Source organism: Chionomys nivalis, chromosome 1, assembly GCF_950005125.1.
Source record: "Chionomys nivalis chromosome 1, mChiNiv1.1, whole genome shotgun sequence".
Lineage (NCBI taxonomy): Eukaryota > Metazoa > Chordata > Mammalia > Rodentia > Cricetidae > Chionomys > Chionomys nivalis.
Window position 1 is genome coordinate 205,305,483 of NC_080086.1, and position 20,885 is coordinate 205,326,367.

Consider the following 20,885-nt stretch of genomic DNA (forward strand, 5'->3'; position numbering starts at 1 on the left):
GTTGCCATGAATCGAACTTCTGACCTTTAGAAGGGCAGCCAGGATTTTTAACCACTGAGCTATCTCTCGAGCGCTTCTTTCTGCATGCAAAAGAGGGCACAAGACCTCAGTGCAGATGGTTGTGAGCCATTATGTGGTTGCTTGAAATTGGATACAGGAGGAAGAAAGAGCAAGAAATGCTCTTAAACACTGAGCCATCTCTCCAACCCGTTTTTCTACTTCTTTACCTAAACCAGATGTACTCAATGATGTGTGGATCACATCTGCATTTTCCTAACATTTGAAGTACAGGGGTCTCCATGGATCTGTTGGCCATTCGTGTACCTCATAGAGGAGGTGTAGACAAATTGTTTCACTGGCTTTAAATTGCTTAAGCTTTTGTTGGTGTTTGTTCCTTTGTATGTCTTGGATGTGGGTTCTTCTTCAGGCACATGAACTTGCTAGTATTTTCTTCTTCTAACCATCTTGCCTTACTCTGCTTGGTGGTGTCTCTGAAGCATGCTGGCTCATGGTGATAGAGCTGTGAGTCTTTATTATCCTAACAAAATGTTTTGCCTGATTCAGTCCCAACCACCTGGGCCCTGGCTGTATGTCTGCAATTGGCCTCATCAAATGTTGAAATAAGAGCGGCAGGGCTGTATCCCCGCACCCCCGGCTGCCCACATGGCTAGCTTATGCCCCTAAGTAATTACATGGAAACTGTTCTTTTAAACACTGCCTGGCCCATTAGTTCCGGCCTCTTATTGGCTAGCTCTTACATATTGGTCTAACCCATTCCTAATATTCTGTGTAGTACCACGAGCTGGCTTACCTGGAAAGATCTTAACCTGCGTCTGTGTGGAGTGGGAGAATCATGGCGACTCCTTTACTTGGCTTCTTTCTCCCAGCATTCTGTCTGTTTACTCCACCCACCTAATTTTCTGTCTTATTAAAGGGGCCAAGGCAGTTTCTTTATTACTCTACCAATGAAACAACAGATAGATAGATGACCCACCTCCATCATTTCCCCTTTTTCTGTTTAAACAAAAAAGAAAGGCTTTCACTTTAACATAGTAAGTTTACATATAAAAAAACAGTTATCAAACAAGAATTCCAGTTACAATATTTATATCTATTTTATCTTTTATCATAACTAAGGAAAACTATAACTATAACTAACCTTTCTTCAACTCCATCAAAGACTCCAGAAGGATATAATATTACCTAAGTAAACAAGAAATAAGAAACATCAAACTTTAGAAATGACAGAGACATCTCGCTGCCTGGACAGTCACCCAAAGTTCTTTTGTACCGTTGGGGCATCCATCTTCGGCCTACAGGCCCATAGTATCCAGCAGACACATTTTCATGAAGCAGGAAATTCCAAAGACAGTTCAGTCATTTTCTGCTGTGTCCTGCAGAATGTCTCGCAGACTCTTTCATGAGTCAGGAACCCCGAAAGATCATCTCACCTTTAGGCAAGTTCAGCAGTCCTCTTTCTGCGGGTTCTCTGTGTCCAGTTTATGCAACAGTCCAGGCAAGAGCAGTTTCTTGCCAAATGGCTATCAAACTCCATAAGGAGCCTCTTCGGTGCCCATCTTCCTCTTGAAGTAGATTGGTGCTGCCAGGAGCAGATGTGTCTCATTATCATGAAAAGCCCTAAGTTATTAAAATATTAAATGCCATATTCTGCAGTCTTTGAAAGATATGAAGAATGCCTATCTAGCTGAAATATATCTATGCAGATCTAGAAAATCTAACTAACATGACTAAAAGCTTGACAATTATCGATGATTATCCATTAACAACCTATATACATTACATTTTTAAATGAACTATACAGTCACAATACCTTAATCAAGATTAGAAATATGCATATACATATAACAAAATTGACCTTCAAATCCACACCAAAGCAAATTATTCATATCTATATCATATCCCCCTTTAAATGTAAAAGAACATTTATAAACAATTTTGGGAACATGGGCGCAGTTTTTTCTCTCCAAACTGCTTCCTGCTGAATGGGGGCGCTGTTATTCAGATCTTTCATGGTGTAACCTGTGTGTCAGGGTCATCTCAGTTGGCAGTTGAGTGAAGTAATTTTCTGAAGGTGTTCACAGCAACCTTTCAGGAGGGCGTGGTCTATCATACCATATTGGGATAGACGCAATCCACAGAGTCTCATCCTCTGTGAAAACAAAAGAAGACCTTCTCCAAAGCATCATATCCTTAGACCCATATTCTGAAATCATAATACCCTTATGTCCATTCTGGTTTAGCTTGGCAGCCCATATAATGAAATGTCTCTCTGTACTTAGCTCCTGTACAGTCAAAAATTTTAAAGAAAACACAATAATACAAAGTATCCAGACTCTCTGTGAATTTTCCATTTTTACGTGGCTTATTTTTCTTTATTTCTTTTAATCTATAACTATCTGTACTCTGTCTCTTTAAAGACTTTACCCTTTTTTTAAGACATTAACTTTATTCTTTATATATATATTTTTCTCTCTCTCAAGCCTACGTACATTCATCCAACAGTGTCTGAATCAGTTCTATTGTGAATCTGTAATTTTTTTACTATCCAGGAGCATTTTTTAAAAATGTTAAGCGCTTCTTAAAAACGTAAGTTGCAACATTTAGAGGTATTATGGTACTGCCTGTGTCCTGCCCAGTCTAAACCTTAACTGCGCTGTTATTATGGTAATTATGGTAGTTCCTGCCTGAGACCAGCAGAGTTCCTCATGGCAGAGCTGAGCTGCTCCTGCATAAGAACCATTTGGTGCCCCTGAGTCACACACAGTTCCAGGCACACAGCAGTCCACATTGCCATCAAGCAAGCCGTAGCACTTTACTCCAAATGCTCCCTTCAAAAGCTCTGTCTCCTACAGGAGCCAGACAGAGATCGTAATGGCGGCACACCCCAGAAAGCCGGCATTGTAAAACAGCCAGATTTTTCCTGTTGCTGAGTCAGGTCAATTTCTTTGCCGCACGCAACCCACAAACAGCAAAAAGCTGTCTTAAATTCTCTCTGTGTCCTTTTTAAGCCCTCTCAGGTTTTACGTGGAGTTCATTAGCACGTTGGGTGCCACTCTGTTGAAATAAGAGCGGCAAGGCTGCATCCCCGCCACGCGGCTGCCCACATGGCTAGCTTATGCCCCTAAATAATTACATGGAAACTGTATTCTTTTAAACACTGCCTGGCCCATTAGTTCCGGCCTCTTATTGGCTAGCTCTTACATATTGATCTAACCCATTCCTAATATTCTGTGTAGTACCACGAGCTGGCTTACCAGGAAAGATCTTAACCTGTGTCTGTCTGGAGTGGGAGAATCATGGCGACTCCTTTACTCGGCTTCTTTCTCCCAGCATTCTGTCTGTTTACTCCACCCACCTAATTTTCTGTCCTATTAAAGGGGCCAAGGCAGTTTCTTTATTACTTAACCAATGAAACAACAGATAGAAAGATGACCCACCTCCATCAATCAAACTCAGCAGGCATGCTTTTAACCACCAAGACATCTCTCCTGTCTCTTCCTTCTGCTTCCAGTAGAGGGCACCAAACCTCATTTTGAAGCAATTATGTGATGTCCAGGTATCGAACTTCTGATCTTTGGAAGAGCAGGCAATGCTCTTAACCACTGAGCCATCTCTCCGACCCGGTTTTCCACATCTTTAACTAAACCAGGTTTACTCAATGTGGTGTGTGGATCACATCTGCATTCCCCTAACATGTGGAGTACAGGGGTCTCCATGGACCTATTGGCTGTTCATGTACCTCATAGAGGAGATCAGAATAAATTGTTTCTCTGGCTTTAAATTGGTTAACATTTTGCTGGTGTTTGTAGTCTTTTGATTGTCTTGGATGTGAGTTCTCTTTAAGGCACATGAACATGCCAGTGTTTTCTTCTTCTAGCCATCTTGCCTTACTCTCCTTAGTGTTGTCTCTGAAGCACGATGTCTCATGGTGATAGAGCTGTGAGTCTTTAACATCCTAAAAAAACGTTTGCCCAATTCAGTCACAATAACCTGGGCTCTGGCCTTTGCCCTGACTCTATGTCTGCACTTGGCCTCATCAAACTCAGCAGTCAATGCTCTTAAGCACTGAGCCATCTCTCTGCCTCTTCCTTCTGTTGCCAGTAGATGGCACCAAATCTCATTTAGAGAGCAAAACTGTGGTTGCCAGGAATCGAACTTCTGACCTTTAGAAGGGCAGCCAGGATTTTTAACCACTGAGATATCTCTCGAGCGCTTCTTTCTGCATGCAAAAGAGGGCACAAGACCTCAGTGCAGATGGTTGTGAGCAATTATGTGGTTGCTTGAAATTGGATACAGGAGGATGAAAGAGCACGAAATGCTCTTAAACATCGAGACCTCACTCCAACCCGTTTTTCTACTTCTTTACCTAAACCAGATGTACTCAATGATGTGTGGATCACATCTCCATTTTCCTAACATTTGAAGTTCAGGGGTCTCCATGTATCTGTTGGCCATTTGTGTACCTCAGAGAGGAGGTGCAGACAAATTGTTTCACTGGCTTTAAATTGGTTAAGCTTTTGTTGGTGTTTGTTCCTTTGTATGTCTTGGATGTGAGTTCTTCTTCAGGCACATGAATATGCTAGTATTTTCTTCTTCTATCCATCCTGCCTTACTATGCTTGGTGGTGTCTCTGAAGCATGCTGGCTCATGGTGATAGAGCTCTGAGTCTTTATTTTCCTAACAAAATATTTTGCCTGATTCAGTCCCAACAACCTGGGCCCTGGCCTCATCAAACTCAGCAGGCATGCTCTTAACCACCAAGACATCTCTCCTGCCTCTTTTTGCTTCCAGTAGAGGGCACCAAACCTCATTTTGAATCAATTATGTGATGTCCAGGAATCGAACTTTTGATCTTTGAAAGAGCAGGCAATGCTCTTAACCACTGAGCCATCTCCCTACCCGTTTTTCAACTTCTTTAACTAAACCAGGTTTAATCAATGTGGTGTGTGGATCACATCTGCATTCCCCTAACATGTGGAGTACAGGTGTCTCCATGGACCTATTGGCTGTTCATGTACCTGATAGAGGAAATCAGGTTAAATTGTTTCTCTGGCTTTAATTTGATTAACATTTTGCTGGTGTTTGTAGTCCTTTGATTGTCTTGGATGTGAGTTCTCTTTAAGGCACATGAACATGCCAGTGTGTTCTTCTTCTAGCCATCTTGCCTTACTCTCCTTAGTGTTGTCTCTGAGCAAGATGTCTCATGGTGATAGAGCTGTGAGTCTTTAACATCCAAAAAAAAAACGTTTGCCCAATTCAGTCACAATAACGTGGGCCCTGGCCTTTTCCCTGACTCTATGTCTGCACTTGGCCTCATCAAACTCAGCAGCCAATCAATACTCTTAAGCACTGAGACATCTCTCTTGCCTCTTCCTTCTGTTGCCAGTAGATGGCACCAAATCTCATTTTGAGAGCAAAACTGTGGTTGCCAGGAATCGAACTTGTGACCTTTAGAAGGGCAGCCAGGATTCTTAACCACTGAGCTATCTCTCGAGCGCGTCTTTCTGCATGCAAAAGAGGGCACAAGACCTCAGTGCAGATGGTTGTGAGCCATTATGTGGTTGGTTGATATTGGATATAGGAGGAAGAAAGAGCACGAAATGCTCTTAAACACTGAGCCATCTCTCCAACCCGTTTTTCTACTTCTTTACCTAAACCAGATGTACTAAATGATGTGTGGATCACATCTGTATTTTCCTAACATTTGAAGTACAGGGGTCTCCATGGATCTGTTGGCCATTCATGTACCTCATAGAGGAGGTGTAGACAAATTGTTTCACTGGCTTTAAATTGGTTAAGCTTTTGTTGGGGTTTGTTCCTTTGTATGTCTTGGATGTGAGTTCTTCAGGCACATGAACATGCTACTAATTTCTTCTTCTAACCATCCTGCCTTACTCTGCATGGTGGTGTCTCTGAAGCATGCTGGCTCAAGGTGATAGAGCTGTGAGTCTTTATTATCCTAACAAAATGTTTTGCCTGATTCAGTCCCAAAAACCTGGGCCCTGGCCTCATCAAACTCAGCAGGCATGCTCTTAACCACCAAGACATCTCTCCTGCCTCTTCTTTCTGCTTCCAGTAGAGGCCACCAAACCTCATTTTGAAGCAATTATGTGATGTCCAGGAATCGAACTTCTGATCTTTGAAAGAGCAGGCAATGTTCTTAAACACTGAGCCATCTCTCCGACCCGTTTTTGAACTTCTTTAACTAAACCTGGTTTACTCAATGTGGTGTGTGGATCACATCTGCATTCCCCTAACATGTGGAGTACAGTGGTCTCCATGGTCCTATTGGCTGTTCATGTACCTCATAGAAGAGATCAGGATAAATTGTTTCTCTGGCTTTAAATTGGTTAACATTTTGCTGGTGTTTGTAGTCCTTTGATTGTCTTGGATGTGAGTTCTCTTTAAGGCCCATGAACATGCCAATGTTTTCTTCTTCTAGCCATCTTGCCTTACTCTCCTTTGTGTTGTCTCTGAAGCACGATGTCTCATGGTGATTAAGCTGTGAGTCTTTAACATGCTAAAAAAACCTTTGCCCAATTCAGTCACAATAACGTGGGCCCTTGGCTTTGCCCTGACTCTATGTCTGCACTTGGCCTCATCAAACACAGCAGCCAATGCTCTTAAGCACTGAGCCATCTCTCCTGCCTCTTCCTTCTGTTGCCAGTAGATGGCACCAAATCTCATTTTGAGAGCAAAACTGTGGTTGCCAGGAATCGAACTTCTGACCTTTAGAAGGGCAGCCAGGATTCTTAACCACTGAGCTATCTCTCGAGCGCTTCTTTCTGCATGCAAAAGAGGGCACAAGACCTCAGTGCAGATGGTTGTGAGCCATTATGTGGTTGCTTGAAATTGGATACAGGAGGAAGAATGAGCACGAAATGCTCTTAAACACTGAGCCATCTCTCCAACCCGTTTTTCTACTTCTTTACCTAAACCAGATGTACTCAATGATGTGTGGATCACATCTGCATTTTCCTAACATTTGAATTACAGGGGTCTCCATGGATCTGTTGGCCTTCGTGTACCTCATAGGTGAGGTGTAGACAAATTGTTTCACTGGCTTATAATTGGTTAAGCATTTGTTGGTGTTTGTTCCTTTGTATGTCTTGGATGTGAGTTCTTCAGGCACATGAACATGCTAGTATTTTCTTCTTCTAACCATCCTGCCTTACTCTGCTTGGTGGTGTCTCTGAAGCATGCTGGCTCATGGTGATAGAGCTGTGAGTCTTTATTATCCTAACAAAATGTTTTGCCTGATTCAGTCACAACAACCTGGGTCCTGGCTGTATGTCTGCACTTGGCCTCGTCAAACTCAGCAGGCGTGCTCTTAACCACCAAGACATCTCTCCTGCCTCTTCCTTCTGCTTCCAGTAGAGGGCACCAAACCTCATTTTGAAGCAATTATGTGATGTCCAGGAATCGAACTTCTGATCTTTGGAAGAGCAGGCAATGCTCTTAACCACTGAGCCATCTCTCCGACCCGTTTTTCAACTTCTTTAACTAAACCAGGTTTTCTCAATGTGGTGTGTGGATCACATCTGCATTCCCCTAACATGTGGAGTACAGGGGTCTCCATGGACCTATTGGCTGTTCATGTACCTGATAGAGGAAGTCAGGATAAATTGTTTCTCTGGCTTTAAATTGGTTAACATTTTGATGGTGTTTGTAGTCCTTGATTGTCTTGGATGTAAGTTCTCTTTAAGGCACATGAACATGCCAGTGTTTTCTTCTTCTAGCCATCTTGCCTTACTCTCCTTAGTGTTGTCCCTGAAGCACGATGTCTCATGGTGATAGAGCTGTGAGTCTTTAACATCCTAAAAAAACGTTTGCCCAATTCAGTCACAATAACGTGGGCCCTGGCCTTTGCCCTGACTCTATGTCTGCACTTGGCCTCATCAAACTCAGCAGCCAATGCTCTTAAGCACTGAGCCATCTCTCCTGCCTCTTCCTTCTGTTGCCAGTAGATGGCACCAAATCTCATTTTGAGAGCAAAACTGTGGTTGCCAGGAATCGAACTTCTGACCTTTAGAAGGGCAGCCAGGATTCTTAACCACTGAGCTATCTCTCGAGCGCTTCTTTCTGCATGCAAAAGAGGGCACAAGACCTCAGTGCAGATGGTTGTGAGCCATTATGTGGTTGCTTGAAATTGGATACAGGAGGAAGAAAGAGCACGAAATGCTCTTAAACACTGAGCCATCTCTCCAACCCGTTTTTCTACTTCTTTACCTAAACCAGATGTACTCAATGATGTGTGGATCACATCTGCATTTTCCTAACATTTGAAGTACAGGGGTCTCCATGGATCTGTTGGCCATTCGTGTACCTCATAGAGGAGGTCTAGACAAATTGTTTCACTGGCTTTAAATTGGTTAAGCTTTTGTTGGTGTTTGTTCCTTTGTATGTCTTGGATGTGAGTTCTTCTTCAGGCACATGAACATGCTAGTATTTTCTTCTTCTAACCATCCTGCCTTACTCTGCTTGGTGGTGTCTCTGAAGCATGCTGGCTCATGGTGATAGAGCTGTGAGTCTTTATTATCCTAACAAAATGTTTTGCCTGATTCAGACCAACAGCCTGGGTCCTGGCTGTATGTCTGCACTTGGCCTCATCAAACTCAGCAAGCATGCTCTTAACCACCAAGACATCTCTCCTGCCTCTTCCTTCTGCTTCCAGTAGAGGGCACCAAACCTCATTTTGAAGCAATTATGTGATGTCCAGGAATCGAACTTCTGATCTTTGGAAGAGCAGGCAATGCTCTTAACCACTGAGCCAACTCTCCGACCCGTTTTTCAACTTCTTTAACTAAACCAGGTTTACTCAATGTGGTGTGTGGATCACATCTGCATTCCCCTAACATGTGGAGTACAGGGGTCTCCATGGACCTATTGGCTGTTCATGTACCTGATAGAGGAGGTCAGGATAAATTGTTTCTCTGGCTTTAAATTGGTTACCATTTTGCTGGTGTTTGTAGTCCTTGATTGTCTTGGATGTAAGTTCTCTTTAAGGCACATGAACATGCCAGTGTTTTCTTCTTCTAGCCATCTTGCCTTACTCTCCTTTGGACCTTAAGAGCTCAGACCGTTGCTCCAAATTGAGAATCTGTCTCTACCTCGATCCATCGCCAGATGAAGGTTCTAAGGTGATATGCAAGATATTCATCAGTATAGGATAGGGTCATTTCAGGTTCCCTCTCCTTAGTTGCCCAAGGTACCAGCTGGGGACATATTCCTGTACACCTGCGAACCCCTCTAGAGTCAAGTCTCTTGCCAACCCTAAGATGGCTCCCTTAGATAGGATATATACTTCGCTGCTCCCGTATCCATCCTTTCTATATCCCAACCATCCCAATCCCCCGAGCTCCTCCCATCCTCCCCTTCTCATATTTCTCATCCCATTTCCCCTTTGCCCCATGCCACCTCACGCGCAAGTTCCCAGTTTTTGCCCTGCAATCTTGTCTACTTCCCCCTCTCCATGCGGATGACTATATGATTTTCTTTGTGTTCACTTTCTTATTTAACTTCAATAGGATCACACATTATATGCTTAATGTCTTTTATTTATGGCTAGCAACCGATTATGAGTGAGTACATCCCATGTTCCTCTTTTTGGGACTGGGATACCTCACTCAGGATAGTGTTTTCTATTTCCATCCATTTGCACGCAAAATTCGAGAAGTCATTGTTTTTTACTGCTGAGTAGTACTCTAATATGTATATATTCCACACTTTCTTCATGCATTCCTCCATTGAAGGGCATCTAGGTTGTTTCCAGGTTTTGGCTATTACAAACAATGCTGCTATGAACATAGTTGAACAGATACTTTTGTCATTTGATGTGGCATCTCTTGGGTATATTCCCAATAGTGGTATTACTGGATCTTGGGGTAGGTTGATCCCAAATTTCCTGAGAAATCGCCACACTGATTTCCAAAGTGGTTGCACAAGTTTGCATTCCCACCAGCAATGAATGAGTGTGCCTCTTTCTCCACAACCTCTCCAGCAAAGGCTATCATTGGTGTTTTTGATTTTAGCCATTCTGACAGGTGTAAGATGGTATCTCAAAGTTGTTTTAATTTGCATTTCCCTTATCGCTAAGGAGGTTGAGCATGACCTTAGGTGTCTTTTGGCCATTTGAATTTCTTCTGTTGAGAATTCTCTGTTCAGATCAGTGCCCCATCTTTTTATTGGGTTCATTAGCATTTTAAAGTTTAGTTTCTTGAGTTCTTTATATATTTTGGTGATCAGACCTTTGTCTGTTGCAGGGTTGGTGAAGATCTTCTCCCAGTCAGTGGGTTGCCTTTTTGTCTTAGTGACAGTGTCCTTTGCTTTACAGAAGCTACTCAGTTTCAGGAGGTCCCATTTATTCAATGTTGCCCTTAATGTCTGTGCTGCTGGGGATAAACGTAGGAAGTGATCTCCTGTACCCATATGTTGTAGAGTACTTCCAACTTTTTCTTCTATCAGGTTCAGTGTGTTCAGACTAATATTGAGGTCTTTAATCCATTTGGACTTGAGTTTTGTGCATGGTGATAGATATGGATCTATTTTCATTCTTCTACACGTTGACAACCAGTTCTGCCAGCACCATTTGTTGAAGATGCTCTCTTTTTTCCATTGAATACTTTTAGCTCCTTTATCAAAAATTAGGTGTTCATAAGTTTGTGGGTTAAAATCAGGGTCTTCTACTCGGTTCCATTGATCGACTTCTCTGTTTTTATGCCAATACCAAGCTGTTTTCAATACTGAGGCTCTGTAATAGAGTTTGAGGTCAGGGATGGTAATGCCTCCAGACGATCCTTTATTATATAAGATTGTTTTGGCTATCCTGGGTTTTTTGTTTCTCCATATAAAGTTGATTATTGTCCTCTCAAGATCTGTGAAGAATTTTGATGGGATTTTAATGGGGATTGCATTGAATCTATAAATTGCCCTTGGTAGAATTGCCATTTTTACTATGTTGATCCTCCCTATCCAAGAGCAAAGGAGATCCTTCCATTTTCTGGTATCCTCCTCAATTTCTTTCTTCTTTGACTTAAAGTTCTTGTCAAATAGATCCTTTACTTCCTTGGTTAGGGTTACCCCAAGATATTTTATGCTATTTGTGGCTATCGTGAAGGGTGATGCTTCTCTGATTTCCATCTCTGCTTCCTTATCCTTTGTGTATAGGAGGGCAACTGATTTTTTGGAATTGATCTTGTATCCTGCAACGCTACTAAAGGTGTTTATCAGCTGAAGGAGTTCTTTGCTGGAGTTTTTGGGGTCGCTTATGTACACTATCATATCGTCTGCAAATAATGAAAGTTTAACTTCTTCCTTTCCGATTTGAATCCCTTTGATCCCCTTATGTTGTCTTATTGCTATTGCTAGAATTTCAAGCACTATATTAAAGAGGTATGGAGAGAGTGGACAACCTTGTCGTGTTCCTGATTTTAGTGGAATAGCTTTGAGTTTCTCTCCATTTAATTTGATGTTAGCTGACGGCTTGCTATAAATAGCTTTTATTATATTTAGGAACGACCCTTGTATTCCTAATCTCTCTAAGACCTTTATCATAAAGGGATGTTGAATTTTGTCAAATGCTTTTTCCGCATCTAATGAAATGATCATATGGTTTTTTTCTTTCAGATTATTTATATGATGGATTACATTGATAGATTTTCGTATGTTGAACCAGCCCTGCATCTCTGGGATGAAGCCTACTTGATCATAATGGATAATTTTTCTAATGTGTTCTTGGAATCGGTTTGCCAGTATTTTATTGAGTATTTTTGCGTCGATGTTCATAAGTGAGATTGGCCTGTAGTTCTCTTTCTTGGTTGTGTCTTTGTGTGGTTTTGGTATCAGAGTAACTTCAGCTTCATAAAAGGAATTTGGCAATGACTTCTCTGTTTCAATATTGTGAAATACATTAAGGAGTATAGGTATTAGGTCTTCTTGGAAGTTCTGGTAGAATTCTGCATTAAAGCCGTCTGGACCTGGGCTTTTTTTGGTGGGAGGTTTTTTATAACAACTTCTAATTCTTCGCGACTAACAGGTCTATTTAGATTGTTCACCTGGTCCTGGTTTAACTTTGGTATATGGTACTTATCTAAAAAAGTGTCCATTTCTTTTACATTTTCCAATTTTGTGGCATACAGGTTTTTGTAGTAAGATCTAATGATTCTCTGAATTTCGTCTGTGTCTGTGGTTATGTCTCCCTTTTCGTTTCTGATTTTGTTAATTTGCGTATTCTCTCTCCGCCGTTTGATTAGTTTGGATAGGGGTTTATCAATCTTATTGATTTTCTCCAAGAACCAGCTTTTTGTTTCATTGATTCTTTGGATTGTTTTCTGTGTTTCTATTTTGTTGATTTCAGCCCTCAATTTGATTATTTCCAGTCTTCTACTTCTCCTAGGTGAGTCTGCTTCTTTTCTTTCTAAAGCTTTAAGGTGGGCTATTAGGTCTCCAATGTGTGCTTTCTCCGTTTTCTTTAAGTGGGCACTTAATGCTATGAACTTTCCTCTTAGCACTGCTTTCATAGTGTCCCATAGATTTGAGTATGTTGAGTCTTCGTTTTCATTGAATTCAAGAAAGACTTTAATTTCTTTCTTTATTTCTTCCTTGATCCAGGTGTGGTTCAGTAGTTGACTGTCCAATTTCCATGAGTTCATAGGCTTTCTGGGGATAGCATTGTTGTTGAATTCTAACTTTAATCCATGGTGATCTGATAAGACACAGGTGGTTACCGATATTTTTTTGTAACTGTGTAAGTTTGCTTTGTTACCGAGTATGTGGTCTATTTTCGAGAAGGTTCCATGAGCTGCAGAGAAGAAGGTATATTTTTTCTTATTTGAGTGGAATGTTCTATAGATGTCTGTTAAGTCCATTTGATTCATTACCTCCCTTAATCCTCTTATTTCTCTGTTAGGTTTCTGTCTGATTGACCTGTCCATTGGTGAGAGAGGAGTGTTGAAATCTCCTACTATTAGTGTGTGTGGTTTGATGACTGCCTTGAGTTTTAATAACGTTTCTTTTACATAAGTGGGTGCTTTTATATTAGGGGCATATATATTAAGGATTGAGACTTCATCCTGGTGAATTGTTCCTGTTATGAGTAAAAAATGTCCATCTCCATCTCTTTTGATTGATTTTAGTTTGAAGTCAACTTTCTTAGAAATTAGTATGGCCACACCTGCTTGTTTCTTAGGTCCGTTTGCTTGATATACCTTTTCCCAGCCCTTTACTCTGAGTAGATGTCTGTCTTTGTGGTTGAGGTGTGTTTCTTGTAAGCAACAGAATGTTGGATCCTGTTTTCGTATCCAATCTCTTAGCCTGTGCCTCTTTATAGGTGAGTTGAGTCCATTGATATTAAGTGATATTAATGACCAGTGGTTGTTAACTCTGGTCATTTTTCCTTTCTTTCTTTCTTTCTTTTGGTAGTAGAGTTTGTGTGTTTCCCTTCTTCAAGTTGTGCTGGTGAAGGGTCATTAGATGTCTGAGTTATTGTGGTCATTGTTGGACTCCTTGTTTTGTGATTTTCCTTCAATTACTTTCTGAAGGGCTGGATTTGTGGCTACGTATTGTTTAAATTTGTTTTTATCCTGGAAAATTTTGTTTTCTCCATTTATAGTGAACGAAAGCTTGGCTGGGTATAGTAGTCTGGGCTTGCATCCATGGTCTCGTAGTTTCTGCAGTATATCTATCCAGGACCTTCTGGCTTTCATGGTTTCCATAGAGAAATCAGGTGTAAGTCTGATAGGTTTACCTTTATAGGTAACTCGACCTTTTTCCTTTGCAGCTCTTAGTATTCTTTCTTTATTCTGTATGTTTTGTGTTTTGATTATTATATGACGAGGAGATGTTTTTTTTTGATCCAGTCGATTTGGTGTTCTGTATGCTTCTTGGACCTTCAAAGGAATATCTTTCTTAAGGTTGGGAAAGTTTTCTTCTATAATTTTATTAAATATATTTTCTGGACCATTGAGCTGTAGATCTTCTCCTTCTTCTATCCCTATTATTCTTAGGTTTGGTCTTTTTATTGTGTCCCAGATTTCCTGAATGTTTTGTGATGAGAATTTGTTGGTTATGCTGTTTTCTTTGATGAGAGTGTTTATTTTCTCTATGGTATCTTCAGTGTCTGAGATTCTTTCTTCTATCTCTTGTAATCTGTTGGTGGTACTTGTCTCTGTAGTTCCTGTTCGTTTATTCAAATTTTCCATCTCCATCCTTCCCTCGGTTTGTGTTTTCTTTATTACTTCCACTTCATTCTTCAAGTCTTGAACCGTTTCCCTTACCTGTTTGATTACTTTTTCTTGTTTCTCTTGGTTTTCTTGGGTATCTTTGAGAGATTTATTCATTTCCTCTACCTTTTTGTTTGTAATCTCTAATTGGTTGTGGCAGTTTTTCACCTCCTGTTTAAGGTCCTCTATTATTTTCATAAAATTCACTTTTGAGTCGAATTCTTCTAATTCTTCTGGATTAGGGTGTACACTTCTCATTTCGGGATTCCTGGATCCTGGTGATCTCAAGTTGCCTTTCAAGTTGTTGGGGAAATTCTTGCATTGGCGCCTGCCCATCTTTTCCTTCAAATGGCGCCAGGAGAGGCCTGATGTCTTGGACCAGTCTTTGCTGTGACTAACTCTCTAGGTGTATCTCCTCAGTGTAGGGGCAGGAACCGTTCCCTTCCAGATGAACTCCTCAACACCAAAACATGGATGCGCGGTATTGCAATGACCCGCGTAAAGAAGGCCGAATGCAAGGGGTCGGGCGGGGTCGAGTAGAACACAGGCGACACTGCAGTACAAGCTGGAGGTGCCTGCGCTCCCTTTCGGGGGTTGCTGAGGCCTGCCCGCTAGGCAGGCACTCACTGCTCTGGTTGGGTAGCCTTAGTGTAGGGGCCTTTGTGCTCTCTACCGGGACCGTCCGCCCCAGGATAGTACACACTCACCCGTCCCGATGAAACTTCTCGGCACCTACACAGGAACTCCTGGATGCCCCAATGAGCCAGGGACAAAGGGAAGTAGGGCGCAGGCAGAGCAGGTCCAGGAGATCACAGCAGAGACTGCAGCCCCAGCAGCAGGGGCCCGCTTTCCCTGGCGGGGACCTTGAGGCCTGCCCTCTAGTCAGGCACTCACTGCTCTGGGCTGGTAGCCTTAGTGAAAGGGCAGGAAACTGTTCCACAGCTAAGGACCTTGCAGACAAGGCAGGCTTGGGGGTGGGGGTGGGGGCGGGTGTGTAGGAGAGAAAGCCCTGCAGCAGGAGCTGGGGGAGGGGCGTTTGTGCTCTCTACCGGGACAGTCCACCCCAGGATTGCACACACTCACCAGTCCCGATGAAACTTCTCGGCACCTACACAGGAACTCCTGGATGCCCCAATGAGCCAGGGACAAAGGGAAGTAGGGCGCAGGCAGAGCAGGTCCAGGAGATCACAGCAGAGACTGCAGCCCCAGCAGCGAGGCCCGCTTTCCCTGGCGGGGACCTTGAGGCCTGCCCTCTAGTCAGGCACTCACTGCTCTGGGCTGGTAGCCTTAGTGAAAGGGCAGGAAACTGTTCCACAGCTAAGGACCTTACAGACAAGGCAGGCTTGGGGGTGGGGGTGGGGGCGGGTGTGTAGGAAAGAAAGCCTTGCAGCAGGAGCTGGGGGGGGAGCATTTGTGCTCTCTACCGGGACAGTCCGCCCCAGGATAGTACACACTCACCCATCCAGATGGGACTTCTCAGCACCTATGCAGGGATTCCTGGTAGCCCCAATGAGACAGGGACCAAGGGAAATAGGGGGCAGGGAGAGCAGGTCCAGGAGATCACAAGAAGAGACCACCAAATCTCATTTTGAGAGCAAAATTGTGGTTGCCAGGAATCGAACTTCTGACCTTTAGAAGGGCAGCCAGGATTCTTAACCACTGAACTATATCTCGAGCGCTTCTTTCTGCATGCAAAAGAGGGCACAAGACCACAGTGCAGATGGTTGTGAGCCATTATTTGGTTGCTTGAAATTGGATACAGGAGGAAGAAAGAGCACGAAATGCTCTTAAACACTGAGCCATCTCTCCAACCCGTTTTTCTACTTCTTTACCTAAACCAGATGTACTCAATGATGTGTGGATCACATCTGCATTTTCCTAACATTTGAAGTACAGGGGTCTCCATGGATCTGTTGGCCATTCGTGTACCTCATAGAGGAGGTCTAGACAAATTGTTTCACTGGCTTGAAATTGGTTAAGCTATTGTTGGTGTTTGTTCCTTTGTATGTCTTGGATGTGAGTTCTTCTTCAGGCACATGAACATGCTAGTATTTTCTTCTTCAACCATCTTGCCTTGCTCTGCTTGGTGGTGTCTCTGAAGCATGCTGGCTCATGGTGATAGAGCTGTGAGTCTTTATTATCCTAACAAAATGTTTTGCCTGATTCAGTCCCAAGAACCTGGGTACTGGCTGTATGTCTGCACTTGGCCTCATCAAACTCAGCAGGCATGCTCTTAACCACCAAGACATCTCTCCTGCCTCTTCCTTCTGCTTCCAGTAGAGGGCACCAAACCTCATTTTGAAGCAATTATGTGATGTCCAGGAATCGAACTTCTGATCTTTGGAAGAGAAGGCAATGCTCTTAACCACTGAGCCATCTCTCCGACCCGTTTTTGAACTTCTTTAACTAAACCAGGTTTACTCAATGTGGTGTGTGGATCACATCTGCATTCCCCTAACATGTGGAGTACATGTTTCTCCATGGACCTATTGGCTGTTCATATACCATAGAGGAGGTCAGGAAAAATTATTTCTCTGGCTTTAAATTGGTTAACATTTTGCTGGTGTTTGTAGTCCTTTGATTGTCTTGGATGTGAGTTCTCTTTAAGGCACATGAACATGCCAGTGTTTTCTTCTTCTAGCCATCTTGCCTTACTCTCCTTAGTGTTGTCTCTGAAGCACGATTTCTCATGGTGATAGAGCTGTGAGTCTTTAGCATCCTAAAAAAACGTTTGCCCAATTCAGTCACAATAACGTGGGCCCTGACCTTTGCCCTGACTCTATGTCTGCACTTGGCCTCATCAAACTCAGCAGCCAATGCTCTTAAGCACTGAGCCATCTCTCCTGCCTCTTCCTTCTGTTGCCAGTAGATGGCACCAAATCTCATTTTGAGAGCAAACCTGTGGTTGCCAGGAATCGAACTTCTGACCTTTAGAAGGGCAGCCAGGATTCTTAACCAGTGAGCTCTCTCTCGAGCGCTTCTTTCTGTATGCAAAAGAGGGCACAAGACCTCAGTGCAGATGGTTGTGAGCCATTATTTGGTTGCTTGAAATTGGATACAGGAGGAAGAAAGAGCACGAAATGCTCTTAAACACTGAGCCATATCTCCAACCCGTTTTTCTACTTCTTTACCTAAACCAGATGTACTCAATGATGTGTGGATCACATCTGCATTTTCCTAACATTTGAAGTACAGGGGTCTCCATGGATCTGTTGGCCATTCGTGTACCTCATAGAGGAGGTCTAGACAAATTGTTTCACTGGCTTTAAATTGGTTAAGCTTTTGTTGGTGTTTGTTCCTTTGTATGTCTTGGATGTGAGTTCTTCTTCAGGCACATGAACATGCTAGTATTTCTTCTAACCATCCTGCCTTACTCTGCTTGGTGGTGTCTCTGAAGCATGCTGGCTCATGGTGATAGAGCTGTGAGTCTTTATTATCCTAACAAAATGTTTTGCCTGATTAAGTCCCAACAACCTGGGCCCTGGCTGTATGTCTGTAATTGGCCTCATCAAACTCAGCAGGCATGCTCTTAACCACCAAGACATCTCTCCTGCCTCTTCCTTCTGCTTCCAGTAGAGGGCACCAAACCTCATTTTGAAGCAATTATGTGATGTCCAGGAAGCGAACTTCTGATCTTTGGAAGAGCAGGCAATGCTCTTAACCACTGAGGCATCTCTCTGACCCGTTTTTCAACTTCTTTAACTAAACCAGGTTTACTCAATGTGGTGTGTGGATCACATCTGCATTCCCCTAACATGTGGAGTACAGGGGTCTCCATGGACCTATTGGCTGTTCATGTACCTGATAGAGGAAGTCAGGATAAATTGTTTCTCTGGCTTTAAATTGGTTAACATTTTGCCGGTGTTTGTAGTCCTTTGATTGTCTTGGCTGTGAGTTCTCTTTAAGGCACATGAACATGCCAGTGTTTTCTTCTTCTAGCCATCTTGCCTTACTCTCCTTAGTGTTGTCTCTGAAGCACGATGTCTCATGGTGATAGAGCTGTGAGTCTTTAACATCCTAAAAATGTTTGCCCAATTCAGTCACAATAACGTGGGCCCTGGCCTTTGCCCTGACTCTATGTCTGCACTTGGCCTCATCAAACTCAGCAGCCAATGCTCTTAAGCACTGAGCCATCTGTTTTGCCTCTTCCTTCTGTTGCCAGTAGATGGCACCAAATCTCATTTTGAGAGCAAAACTGTGGTTGCCAGGAATCGAACTTCTGACCTTTAGAAGGACAGCCAGGATTCTTAACCACTGAGCTACCTCTCGAGCGCTTCTTTCTGCATGCAAAAGACGGCACAAGACCTCAGTGCAGATGTTTGTGAGCCATTATGTGGTTGCTTGAAATTGGATACAGGAGGAAGAAAGAGCACGAAATGCTCTTAAACACTGAGCCATCTCTCCAACCCGTTTTTCTACTTCTTTACCTAAACCAGATGTACTCAATGATGTGTGGATCACATCTGCATTTTCCTAACATTTGAAGTACAGGGGTCTCCATGGATCTGTTGGCCATTCGTGTACCTCATAGAGGAGGTCTAGACAAATTGTTTCACTGGCTTTAAATTGGTTAAGCTTTTGTTGGTGTTTGTTCCTTTGTATGTCTTGGATGTGAGTTCTTCTTCAGGCACATGAACATGCTAGTATTTTCTTCTTCTAAACATCTTGCCTTGCTCTGCTTGGTCGCATGCTGGCTCATGGTGATAGAGCTGTGAGTCTTTATTATCCTAACAAAATGTTTTGCCTGATTCAGTCCCAACAACCTGGGTCCTGGCTGTATGTCTGCACTTGGCCTCATCAAACTCAGCAGGCATGCTCTTAACCACCAAGACATCTCTCCTGCCTCTTCCTTCTGCTTCCAGTAGAGGGCACCAAACCTCATTTTGAAGCAATTATGTGATGTCCAGGAATCGAACTTCTGATCTTTGGAAGAGCAGGCAATGCTCTTAACCACTGAGCCATCTCTCCGACCCGTTTCTCAACTTCTTTAACTAAACCAGGTTTACTCAATATGGTGTGTGGATCACAGCTGCATTCCCCTAACATGTGGAGTACAGGGGTCTCCATGGACCTATTGGCTGTTCATTTACCTCATAGAGGAAGTCAGGATAAATTGTTTCTCTGGCTTTAAATTGGTTAACATTTTGCTGGTGTTTGTAGTCCTTTGATTGTCTTGGATGTGAGTTCTCTTTAAGGCACATGAACATGCCAGTGTTTTCTTCTTCTAGCCATCTTGCCTTACTCTCCTTAGTGTTGTCTCTGAAGCACGATGTCTCATGGTGATAGAGCTGTGAGTCTTTAACATCCTAAAAAAAATGTTTGCACAAATTCAGTCACAGTAACGTGGGCCCTGGTCTTTGCCCTGACTCTATGTCTGCACTTGGCCTCATCAAACTCAGCAGCCAATGCTCTTAAGCACTGAGCCATCTCTCCTGCCTCTTCCTTCTGTTGCCAGTAGATGGCACCAAATCTCATTTTGAGAGCAAAACTGTGGTTGCCAGTAATCGAACTTCTGACCTTTAGAAGGGCAGCCAGGATTCTTAACCACTGAGCTATCTCTCGAGCGCTTTTTTCTGCATGCAAAAGAGGGCACAAGACCTCAGTGCAGATGGTTGTGAGCCATTATGTGGTTGCTTGAAATTGGATACAGGAGGAAGAAAGAGCACGAAATGCTCTTAAACACTGAGCCATCTCTCCAACCCGTTTTTCTACTTCTTTACCTAAACCAGATGTACTCAATGATGTGTGGATCACATCTGCATTTTCCTAACATTTGAAGTACAGGGGTCTCCATGGATCTGTTGGCCATTCGTGTACCTCATAGAGGAGGTCTAGACAAATTGTTTCACTGGCTTTAAATTGGTTAAGCTTTTGTTGGTGTTTGTTCCTTTGTATGTCTTGGATGAGAGTTCTTCTTCAGGCATATGAACATGCTAGTATTTTCTTCTTCTAACCACCTTGCCATGCTCTGCTTGGTGGTGTCTCTGAAGCATGCTTGGCTCATGGTGATAGAGCTGTGAGTCTTTATTATCCTAACAAAATGTTTTGCCTGATTCAGTCCCTACAACCTGGGTCCTGGCTGTATGTCTGCACTTGGCCTCATCAAACTCAGCAGGCATGCTCTTAACCACCAAGACATCTCTCCTGCCTCTTCCTTCTGCTTCCAGTAGAGGGCACCAAACCTCATTTTGAAGCAATTATGTGATGTCCAGGAATCGAACTTCTGATCTTTGGAAGAGCAGGCAATGCTCTTAACCACTGAGCCATCTCTCCGACCCGTTTTTCAACTTCTTTAACTAAACCAGGTTTACTCAATGTGGTGTGTGGATCACATCTGCATTCCCCTAACATGTGGAGTACAGGGGTCTCCATGGACCTATTGGCTGTTCATGTACCTCATAGAGGAGGTCAGGATAAATTGTTTCTCTGGCTTTAAATTGGTTAACATTTTGCTGGTGTTTGTAGTCCTTTGATTGTCTTGGATGTGAGTTCTCTTTAAGGCACATGAACATGCCAGTGTTTTCTTCTTCTAGCCATCTTGCCTTACTCTCCTTAGTGTTGTCTCTGGAGCACAATGTCTCATGGTGATAGAGCTGTGAGTCTTTAACATCCTAAAAAAACGTTTGCCCAATTCAGTCACAATAA